Source organism: Lepidochelys kempii, chromosome 7 (assembly GCF_965140265.1).
Source record: "Lepidochelys kempii isolate rLepKem1 chromosome 7, rLepKem1.hap2, whole genome shotgun sequence".
Lineage (NCBI taxonomy): Eukaryota > Metazoa > Chordata > Testudines > Cheloniidae > Lepidochelys > Lepidochelys kempii.
In genome coordinates this window covers 80,641,029-80,653,361 of record NC_133262.1, presented here as the reverse complement: position 1 = coordinate 80,653,361, position 12,333 = coordinate 80,641,029, and the positions used below count along the sequence as shown (strand labels likewise).

Genomic DNA, 12,333 nt, shown 5'->3' with positions numbered 1-12,333 from the left:
ACTCTCAAGGAGCCCTGCCCATAAACTAGGTCTACATCTGTACTTGGAGCTAGCAAAGTTATTCCCAATTCACATAGCCATACTCGCGCTTGCTCTCCTCTGCACAGCTCTCTTATTTGAGGACCACAGCATTTGGAATTCAGTTCCTCATCAGTCTGATAGAGCCCAGTTCTGGCAGCCTTTAGAGTATGAGGCAAGAGACATTTATTTGATTTAGCTTTGCGTTGTTTTTTTTAATCTCCTAAAAGCTTGGTTGCTGATGTATTTCTAGATGCAGCCATAGCAGTAGTTTTTAATGTTACTGTGGAGCATCTTATAACTTGTTTGATTAGCTTTTGTAATAAGGCCTGCTTACATATATAGGTGCTTTAAAAATTGCTATTTGAATAAATACAGTTAATAGTAACAGAAACCTCTTTTGGTTATTGGTACAAATAATTTCAAAAAAAGTTGGTCCTTTGGTACAGAGTGCAGATTTTCAGGCTCCTATATGCTTTGCTATGGAGCTTGAAGTCTAAGTGGCAGCTGCTTTTGGTGTATTTGCTGTAGTTATCCATTTTCTAGCATACATTTATATAAATGAAACCTAGCCAGCAAGGTGCCAATATTCACATATGGTTAACTCTTCTTCCTTCCCAACTTGAGCAGACAGCAGATATACAGTATGTGCTAAAGCACATCACTGAATGTAATACTCTGTATTAAGCTCCCTGCTGGTGAACTTAATAACAAGCCACGGGACATTAATGAGATTTTTGTAATTATTATTAAACAGTATACTCTTCAGAATCTTCAGCAGCTGAATAGGACATACAATTATTCTTGACCAAGTTGAGGATCCTTAGTATATTGGAAGAAAACATCCAGGGCAAAATTCATGAACTCAGTGTCCAACCTGAGTTGCAGGCTGTGTGCTGGATAGCTGTATGGGAGGTACTTCAGTCCAACAGCTGCAATATACCTTTGTGATCCCAGTGTGCCCCTACTGCAAGAGGAAGTAGGAATTGGAGGAATGAGTCAACAGTGTGCCATCGTTGCCAAGAAGGCCAAAGGCATTTTGGGATGTATAAGTAGGGGCATTGCCAGCAGATCGAGGGACGTGATCGTTCCCCTCTATTCGACATTGGTGAGGCCTCATCTGGAGTACTGTGTCCAGTTTTGGGCCCCACACTACAAGAAGGATGTGGAAAAATTGGAAAGCGTCCAGCGGAGGGCAACAAAAATTATTTGGGGACTGGAACAAATGAGTTATGAGCAGAGGCTGAGGGAACTGGGATTGTTTAGTCTGCGGAAGAGAAGAACGAGGGGGGATTTGATAGCTGCTTTCAGCTACCTGAAAGGGGGTTCCAAAGTGGATGGCTCTAGACTGTTCTCAGTGGTAGCAGATGACAGAACAAGGTGTAATGGTCTCAAGTTGCAGTGGGGGAGGTTTAGGTTGGATATTAGGAAAACCTTTTTCACTAGGAGGGTGGTGAAACACTGGAATGCATTACCTCGGGAGGTGGTGGAATCTCCTTCCTTAGAAGTTTTTAAGGTCAGGCTTGACAAAGCCCTGGCTGGGATGATTTAGTTGGGGATTGGTCCTGCTTTGAGCAGGGGGTTGAACTAGATGACCTCCAGAGGTCCCTTCCAACCCTGATATTCTATGATTCTATGAATATCTTGCATAGGTAATCTGTACATAAATTATAATGGGCCAGATCTTCAACTACTGTCAATCTGAGGATCTCAATTTATTTCATTGGAGCTATACCAATTTACATCAGCTGAGGATCAGGCTCCTTGTCTTGATCTGCTTCAGAAGGCATACAACATGTTCATACATGATAACTTTAAATATCTCAAAGTCTGCCATCTCAGGTGACAAATACCACCTCTTTTACAATATATTCATACAAGTCATAGGGCTTATTTACATATGGAAATTGCACCAGTGGAAAGTGCTCCCAGGGTACCACTCTGTTTGCCTGCAACACCATTCTGAGCAGGATCCTCCATCATGGGAATTCCTGTGCGCTATTTTGTAGTTCCCATGATACAGGCTGATGTGTGAACTACAAGCCTACCAAACATCTAAGTAGTAGTGTGTCATTATTGGAACCATTTATCTGAACTGCCAGCCTACTCTCTGTGAACTGTTGGTGGAGGGAAGAGGGCAGTTCTGATAAATGGGAACGAGATTTGCATCACCCTTGTTCATTTTGCCATATCATCTTTTTTCATGGTTTTCATAAAAGAAACCAAATAAAGAAGACTGGCTAAGGCTGGCAAACCAAAATCACCGTCTGTTTTGCCATCTGCATAAAAATATGCCAGGATGGTTTGTGAATGTCCCTATTTTATCAATCATATTTTAATAGCAGCTGGAGTTTGAAATACTTTGTAAGTGTTTGCAGATTCCCTCAAAATAATGGAAAGCGAATGAACAGCCCCCATGAAAATTAACATTTACACAGTTGTGAGAATAGCATCCTACTTTTGTTTGCCTACCAGCACTTTTGCAGTCAGGCTTGTTTGTAGAAAACATCATTATGATCAGCCAGTGTGACTTTGATATACCATATGAAGCTCAGATAATGCTTTATTAGAATCTTAATAGTCAATAATGGCATGAGAAAGAGAGCTCTGTTTGCCTGCAAGCACTTTTTCAGTCTGACTTGTCTGCCCAAATGTTTATTACCAATAAGCTTGGCAAATCTTCTGAATTTAGCTTCATAAAAGTGGTGTTTTGAAAAATAAAAAAAATGAATTTTGTCCCTCTATGGTACTCTACCGGCTAAAATAGTGATTGGGTCTGTGGGTCATTTGGAAATTAAAATGCAGCAGAGGAGAAACAAGCACAGAGGTGCCCCTAGCATTGTTTCAGAGAAGTTCTAATAGAATCCAAGTGCATGTAGGGACAGACCCATTGAATTTACCATATTCTGGATTAGAATATAAAAGTGGGATGGAAGATGCAGTCTTAATGAAAATCTTAATTCCAGGTTAACTACTTTTTTGCCCAACAGTAAGTTTACTTTTTTATATATAGAAATATATATACTGAAGTAATTGCATGTAAGTGAGCCCTAATTTTCAATTTCCTTACTTTTATGCTTGTAAAATCACAACAATAACTCTTTGATGTTTTCCACATACAGGTCCTTACCAGTTATGGTAAGTGTACTTCACAATCTGTCATCTATATAAATATGTAATATGTGATTGCACAGGGGAGAATCAGGGTCCCAAAGAAATATATACAAAGCAACTAAGAAAGGGGATGACAAAGTCAGGACTAATAGCATGGGCACCTTTAAAAAAAGTAAACCTTCACTCACTGTCAGACAGTATAAATACTTTGCTGGAGTATGCATTCCTAATATAGGAAGTAATACATTAAAGTCAATTGTGCAGTTCAGGATTTGCTTTCTCCTTTTGTAAATGGAGGCCTAGCACAGCAGATACATCAATCAAAGAGGACCAAGGAGGAAACAAAATGAAAGGGAAAAGAAAGGAAGACAGAATCTTTTCATTATAGATTGAAACTTATGTATGTGATTGGTATAATTTTACACAGGTACCAATTTGTGAATGTATACTTTATGCATTTTTGTTGAATGATAAGCAGCCTGTCCACTCATTCAATCTCTAGGATATGTTGTTAAAATTAAATAAAAGGGAAATATTGATGATGAGATAGATAAAAATGTTGATTTTTAAGTGATTGCCATTCACACCACTGATTCATGTGAAGTATCGTGGAACACATCCATAATTTATTTTATTGACTCTTAAGATTAATCAACTAATAGATGCTCTCCATCTACAGTCTGCCTGGTTCTTGTGCTATATTGACTTCTGATCTAAAAAAAATAGACAGTGAAATAAGGATCAGTGAAATTACTATGTTCAGGCTAATAAAGATGATTGGAAAAAGCAACAAAACAAAAATTAAAGTAAGACAATATCAGAACAGATGTTGTGAATCTGTTTTTCATGCAGAGATGCTTAAATGCGAAGAATGGCCTTCCAGGCAAGATTGCTGAGATGATAACACTGAATTTGTTCAAGATAGTTTGTGTAGATGGCATGACAGGGGATGTTTAGTACTAAAAGGAGAATAACTTGATGAGCCAGCTGGTCTTTTCTCATTGCTTCAAGATTTCTCTTGCCTTTCTTTAGGAGCTCAAACCAAGTATTAAACAGCCTCTGCTGTGTATGAACATCTGAACTGTTTCTCTGTCTTAGAGACTGCCAACTCTTTGCACACACTTAAAGCCTTTTCGGCTTCATTGTCCTAATTTCAAATATTGTTCTCTTTTAGCTCATTATCTCTTTTTTCCCATATCAGGTGTTTGTTTTTGCTTTGTTTTGTTTCTGAATTTCCTGCTATCTTTGGCATTATGGTAACATCTTACTCATTTATGTATTCGTTGCTTTCTGTACAGCATAGCCTTATACTCAGTGAATTTCATATCTGTACTATACAGAGATATTAAGTCCTTGCCACCCTATTGTATTTAACCTTCATATCTTTTATTATCAACCAACCAGTCAGATCACTGGACAGCTGATCCAGAGAATGAGTAATGTACAGATTTTCACTTGGAGTGAAAATATTCATATGTGAAACTTTGAATACATATGTAAATGTTATGCAAGGTGCATGTGTATCAATTCTACCACGAAGAAAAATCATGAGTTAATCACAGGTAAGAGTTTATCGTATTTGTGTGGAGTTTCTGTGAGGTTTCTATCCCAAACCCGCTTTTGCTGATCAAATGACAGTTTTTACCTGCTGTTCAACAAAGGCATAGAGGACAAATTTTACTGCATCAGACAGACTTATCACATTTACGTCTGTTGTTTGGTATAGAAGACATAAAGCTGTTCTAATAGAATGTTACCATGGGATGAGCATCTTCACCTGAGCAATTATCTAAGAGCGGCAGATGGCCATTATCCTCTGACAATATTTTATTGACATCTCTAAAATAGCTGGCATTTAACATAATAGGGTATGCACCGTTATTAACATTGTAAAAGAGATTTAAAAAATTATATAAAGAAATCTGCAGTCACAAACTGCTAATGTAGCAGAGGGAAATAGACTTTCCATTTACAAAGTGAATTTGGTATCCCTGGAAGTGCTGAACAGACTGAAGCCCTCTCTTTACCCACAGAAAAAGTATTGCACAAGCAGAAGTGATGCAAGCTTCCTAAATACTCTTCAGCCCTGACCTGAAGGACCGAGCAAGTCTTCATTCCCTGGTCTTGCCCCTGAGATTATCAACAAGGGTGTCTGCTGTGTATTGTTTTTAAAATATTAATTAGGAACTGGAGTGAGTCCACTGTTTCCCATAGACAACTGGAAAGCTTGTCAGATTGTAACAGTTTTTTCCTCACCACAGACTTGGACCAGATTTCAACTGATTATGAAACTAAAAGTTCTATACCTCATTATATATCCCTGGCTCCATATCTCATTAATGTCCATTGCCCCACCCATAACTCAGATAAACTATTTTGTAAGAAAACTGATTTTTTTGCATTTTAGACTAAAGAATTAATAAATCCTAAAACTCTCCTAGTTTTTTATAAATATTTTTGTGAACCCAGACAATTTCTTAGCTAGATCTTGTTTTTAGAATACAAAATTAAGTACGTCAACTATAAGCTTTCCATTTCCTAGCTATGGGGAGGGGAGCGGGCAGAAAACAGATTTATTTTGCCTGATCAAGACTAAGTCATTTCTCACCAAAAGCAATAAAATTGCAATCTTCAGACCTTCCTTTATGAAGATCAAGTAGAAAGGAAAATTGAATCCTTACTTTTCTGTCAGTGGGAATGTAACTTGTTAGTTTGTAGACCCTACCTACCTAACTTATTTACCAGCTCTCTAAGCAACTCTGCTCCTCAAAACGCCAAACATGCTGAAAAAGGCCAAGCAATCAACTTGGCTGTTTGATGTATTTAACGTGTGGCACAAGCCTCTCTCCATGCTCTGAAGGACAGCTATTTCTTTTGCACTGTAGAATCCCCGTCCAAACAGCTTTCCAAATAGATTCCTTGTCACAATGCTGGTAAAGCTCACCCGCAGGACATTCACCTGGCTGCTGGGTTTGGATCCTACCATGCTGCACCCATTTGCACTTAATCTTCCCTTGGTCTGGGTTGGCTCCAGGACTGTCTCTTTCTTTGGCCTCTCTGGCACGCTTCCTAGGCACACACTTTATCTGTTACCCTTTCATGGAAATGGGACCTCAGGGCCCAGCTGCCCCATATTGTCACATTGTTCAAAATCTAACGAGCAAATCAAAGAAACAGAAAAGGCAGAATTCTCCTTCTCCAGTTCTGTATGAGCTAAGGAAGGAAAATTCCCTATATCTTAGCCAGGGGACTGGGGAGAGAAGAATCAAGAAAGGAGTTTTCCTCCCAAATTCTGTGAGACCATGATGGATATTCTTCCTCAGAAAAAATGAAGAAAAAGACAAGGTCAAAGCATATAAAGGAGCATTTTTTCCAACTAGCTCCCCTATATTTTTCCAGTTATATGCCAGATGAGATGTCAAACCTATATGAATACACCATGGGTTTCAGAAGATCAATAATTCTGCATGATCCGGTAGTCAAAGGAAAGTGTCAAAAACTCATATTACCAGATGACTTATAACATGTATATCAGAACCAAAGGTTTATGACCTCCAGAGGAAATCGAAGCACAATTTACTAAGCTAAGTTTGACATCTTGTGCCAAACAACCCTATTCATTTTATGAGGAAATCTGCAAAGCAACTCCCTGTCCAAGGTACACAGACTTCAGTAGGCACTGGAGATTAGATATATCGACCTCAGCAGATATCTCTTGTCGCGAGGGGGTAAAATGCAGTTTATTCCCCATCCTTTGCCCTTATATTAATATCCTTACCTCTGTTGTATATAGTGCCAGGAAAGTATCTTTTTTTCCTTTTTTCTCGCTCCCTTCTCAAGATACTTCTTAAGTGCTGGTACAGTCCTATTTGTGAGGATTAGTGGACATTGACTGTGTTTGAGAATAGGAATCTGGCAATTTCCTTTGTCTGAATGGCCACCTGGCTTTTGTACTAGTCAGTCACTGCCCCCAAAGAAAGCAACATTCCTTTCTCTCATGGTGTTCTTTTGTTCCTTCTGGGGAGGAATTCTTTAGGGTAGAACCCTCATAGGATTATGTTTTAAGTAGCCTGTTAAAGAATAGTTAGTTTGCTATTCAGTGCAGTTCAGTGTTACTTTATGCTCAATATGTTTTTACAGCTTTGGAAGGGATCTGGTGGCAAGCCTTTTCCAAGTTTAGTTCCGAGCAGGGGATAAAATTTGGTTTCTACATTCAGTTGGCTAGGAGATGGAACATCTCTTCCAGGGAACGCACTGCATACAGCCACGAAGAGAGGGGATTATCGTGTGGACACCAATTTCCCATTATGGATTAGTGGTGTCTTACTAAACCAAACAGGGATAATGATGTGGTTAGATTTGGTCTATGTATGAATGCTTTTTCTTTAGCAGCATTTAAAATTGTGGGTCACCTGTTGAAATTGAAGTAATATAGGAAAATTTACTTAAAAAAGACACAGATAAATATGTCCATTTAAAAAAAAAATAAAATAAGGAGCAAAGCAGATCAAATAATGTCATATTAAGGGTGAGAGTAAGCTACAGGGCCGTGCTATAGAGCTTTGTTAATTGAGTATTAATGGGAAGAAAAGATAACATGTTGGTGCAATGCAGGCTGCTGAGAGTTTTATATAACTCATGAATGGACATGTGAGCGTTGTGAGGTACTGTCTGCCTAAGTTGGGTAGATGATAAACTATGAAGCTGAGATCTGAAGCACTAATCTCCCCTTCTTCCACAATTGTGACTGTACGGGCCTGATCCAAAGCCCATTGAAATAATTGGGAATCTTCCCAATGACTTCAATAGACTTTGGCTCAGGTTCTGACATGAAGGACCAGATCTTCAGCAGGTATACACTGGCATAGCTTCAATGGAGCTAAACCGGTTTATACCTGCTGAAGTTCTGGGTCTGAATATCTTAGACTGAAGTTGATTATTTTAACCAGGACAGACAGGATCAAATATTGCTCTCAGTTACATCCATGCAATTCCTTTAACTTCATTGGGAATCCACAGGCGTAAATGAGGGCAAAAAGTTGATGATCAAACTGCTAACCTCCCAGATCCTCCAACATTTATTATAAGTGGTTTAAAATAGGGCCGTCAAGCGATTAAAAAAACTAATCGTGATGATTAATCACTCTATTAAACATAATAGAATACCATTTATTTAAATATTTTTGATGTTTTCTAAATTTTCAAATATATTGATTTCAATACAACACAGACTACAAAGTGTACAGTGCTCACTTTATATTTTTATTACAAATATTTGCACTGTAAAAAGCAAAAGAAATCGTATTTTTCAGTTCACCTAATACAAGTACTGTAGTGCAATCTCTTTATCATGAAAGTTGAACTTACAAGTGTAGAATTATATACAAAAAACTGCATTCAAAAATAAAACAATGTAAAACTTTAGAGCTTGCAAGTCCACTCGGTCCTACTTCTTTTTCAGCCAATTGCTCAGACAAACAAGTTTGTTTACATTTGCAGAGGATAATGCTGCCCTCTTCTTGTTTACAATGTCACCTGAAAGTGAGAACAGGTGTTCGCATGGCACTGTTGTAGCCAGCATCACAAGATATTTACGTGCCAGATGCACCAAAGATTCATATGCCCCTTATGCTTCAACCACCATTCCAGAGGACATGTGTCCATGCTGATGACGGGTTCTGCTCGATAACGATCCAAAGCAGTGCGTACTGATGCATGTTCATTTTCATCAACTGAGTCAGATGCCACCAGCAGAAGATTGATTTTCTTTTTTGGTGGCTTGGGTTCTGTAATTTCTGCATCAGAGTGTTGCTCTTGTAAGGCTTCTGAAAGCATACAGCACACCTCATCCCTCTCAGATTTTGGAAGGCACTTCAGATTCTTAAACCTTGGATTGAGTTCTGTAGCTATCTTTAGAAATCTCACATTGGTATCTTCATTGCATTTTGTCAAATTTGCAGTGAAAGTGTTCTTAAAACTAACAACATGTGCTAGGTCATCATCCAAGACAGCTAAAACATGAAATATATGGCAGAATGTGGGTAAAAGAGAGCAGGAGACATACAATTCTCCCCACAAGGAGTTCAGTCACAAATTTAATTAATGCATTATTTTTTTAACAAGCATCATCAGCATGGAAGTATGTCCTCTGGAACTATGGCCAAAGCATGAAGAGACGTATGAATCTTTAGCGCATCTGGAACATAAATATCTTGCAATGCCAGCTACAACAGTGCCATACGAATGCCTGTTCTCACTTTCAGGTGACATTATAATTAAGAAGTGGGAAGCATTATCTCCCATAAATGTAAACAAACTTGTTTCTCTTAAGTGATGGCTGAACAAGAAGTTGGACTGAATGGACTTGTAGGCTCTAAAGTTTTACATTGTTTTATTTTTGAGTGCAGTTATGTAACAAAAAAAATGAATTTGTAAGTTGCACTTTCATGATAAAGAAATTGCACTACAGTACTTGAATGAGGTGAATTGAAAACTACTATTTTTTTTGTTTATCATTTTACAGTGCAAATATTTGTAATAAAAATAATATAAAGTGAGCACTGTACACATCATTCTGTGTTGTAACCAAAATAGATATATTTGAAAATGTAGAAAAACCTCAAAAATATTTAATAAATTTCTATTTGTATTCTATTGTTTAACAGTGCGATTAATCAAGATTAATTTTTTTGAGTTAATTGCGTGAGTTAACTGTGATTAATTGACAATCCTAGTTTAAAATGAATGGGAGCAAATTCCTTCAGTTTTCTCCCAGGGGTTATAAATATCCTTGGAGGCTTAATATTGCTATAAAGCTCTTACCCAGACAGTTGATGATCCATTCTAGTGTAAGCTAAAAAACCTTCAACCGTCAATTAAACTGATCCCTCCCATCTGCCAAATGTTTAATTAATAGACATTCACTTTCAGAAACATTTTTTGTTCATTTTTTAGCTTTTGTGTGTGTGTTTTTTAAATGCTGACACCTTGAAACCATTTGCTTGAGAGAGAGAAAATTAATGTCAAGTAGAAGCTGCCAGTCCAATCAATTATTTGTGCATCCTAAGGTAAAACCAAAAGAAATATAAACTTAAATTATTGTTTTCTATGTGCAATGTTGAAATTAATGTCTCAGGCAACAGAATGAACCTTCTGAAAATGCATATCTAAGAAAATATTTGTCCTGTTTAAATTGTTAATGCTTTTTTCTTCAGAAATTATTGTGTTGTAAAATGTAATTGACATTAGTGATTAGTAATCTAATGATCCTGAAGGACAGTTTTTCTAATTGTATTTTTTGTCCTCTATATTTAAGTTTGCTTTCTTTTTCGAATTGACATCCTTTCACATTCCCTGGTCCTCTTTGTGTTTCTGTTCTATTCTATATAAGTACTTATACCTCAGTTATCAACATACTGCATTAAGTGACATGACTGACATCTGTCACGTGTGTGTTCTGTCATCCTTTCCCCGGAGAAGTGTGTGAAGTGGAGTGTCTTCTTTTGGTAGGATGTTTATTATATCGATTTGCTTTTTGTTTATATTAGAGGAGAAGGCAAGGTCAAAGAAATGTGGCTTGCACTTGGAGTGGATTGTGGTGAGGTTTGTGATGGTCCTTAATGTTTGAGGAGTTTCTGCATTGTATTCAGTTAAATGCTTTGTGATTATACACTGGTGGGTTTTGTCTGGTATGTTCTTTTGGGTTTCTAAATGACTATAGACATAATTCCCTTTTTATAATCATGTAATAATACAAGGTTTAAATGAATACTGACATATTCTTTATGTAGTGTTCAACAACATACATCCAGTATTAGCATGTGGGGTGTAGGAACTGGATGGTTTTATTGTGTAGCGTAGGAGACTATCTGTTCTTGATGGCACTCTTAATGGTGTTACCAAAATCTGTTTTCTTCACATCCTCTCTTACTGATGTTATTTTACAATACATCTGAGCGGAGAAACAAGGCTCATTTTAGGTCTGTGTATGAAATGAGGTAATTCAATAACAAGATGTATATGAAAGAAACTTCTAGGGTAAAAGGTCAATAAACATGTTACCTGTGACTTTTAAGAACCGTTTATTTCTAGTAGACATTTTTCCCATCATGAGTAATCATCTATTTCTTCAATGCCCCAATTAAGTACATTAGTTAAGCACATACTTACCATTATGCACATGAGTATTTCCACTGGAGTCAGTGAGACTACTATCATGCTTAAAGTTAGCCATATGCTTAAGCACCTTGCTGAATCAGTGTCTTAATTGGCAGGTGCGAGCTTTGAGGCCCTTGAATTAAAAAAGAAAAAGTCTTACTTTTCTGTATGAAGAGCTTTGCAAGTCACCCCCTTCTCTAATTGTATCATTATTTTTAGATTAGAATCAAAAGTTGTCTATAAAACATAAATATACCTTGGTACAATAAACATAATTAATGATATAAATTGAAACTGTCAAGGAGGGTAGCTGTTTCCCATACTGTAATCAGGTATTAGATTACACATCTGTATAGATAATAATATATCCCTCTATATAATATATACATTTCCAAGAAGCTTGGAATCCATGGCACAAAGAATTAAATACTTAGGGACGGGTTTCTAAAGATAGAGGATACAGTGCAGAAATATACACAGCCCCTTTGAAAGTCAAAAAATTCCTTTGGCATTAAGGTTTGAACCAAATAATGGCTTGGGGGTGAAGACGACCATCCCAGTAAAAGGCTCAAACAAAATAAAAACATACAAAATCAGCATATAACAAAAAGGGTAAGTAGACACAATAAAATAGGATAATCACTCCATAACACTACAAAAATAAGTATACAGCACGGTAATTGCTACCTTTCACATATAGTTGATATTTAACATTCATGAGGACCCATCAACATTTTGTGAAGTGAGTTAAGGAAACATCTGGTAGTTAAAGAAGCATCTGCTAAGTGTCTAACCAAATAAGCATTTCACAGTCTCATCACAGAAGACATGATTATAACCAAGGTGACTCATTATCTTGTTTGAAGACCGAACATATTTAACCTAGCAGGAAATGGAGATGATCAATTGAGATGAGATCTCAGGGACAAACTCATGGAAGTGCAAAAATGGTTTTGTGTTTTTTTTCTTGATAGATTGGATATTTTATGGAGAATGAAATAGCAAGCTTTGGTACTAGCATGCATGTGGAAGGAGAAGCAGAGG

The 12,333-nt window shown here is 37.2% G+C and overlaps 1 protein-coding gene across 1 annotated transcript in view; it reads left to right on the top strand.

Annotated features, from left to right (window-relative positions):
- CTNNA3 (catenin alpha 3) overlaps positions 1–12,333 on the top strand; it is a 928,894-nt gene that overhangs the window by 719,452 nt on the left and 197,109 nt on the right. The window lies entirely within an intron of this gene.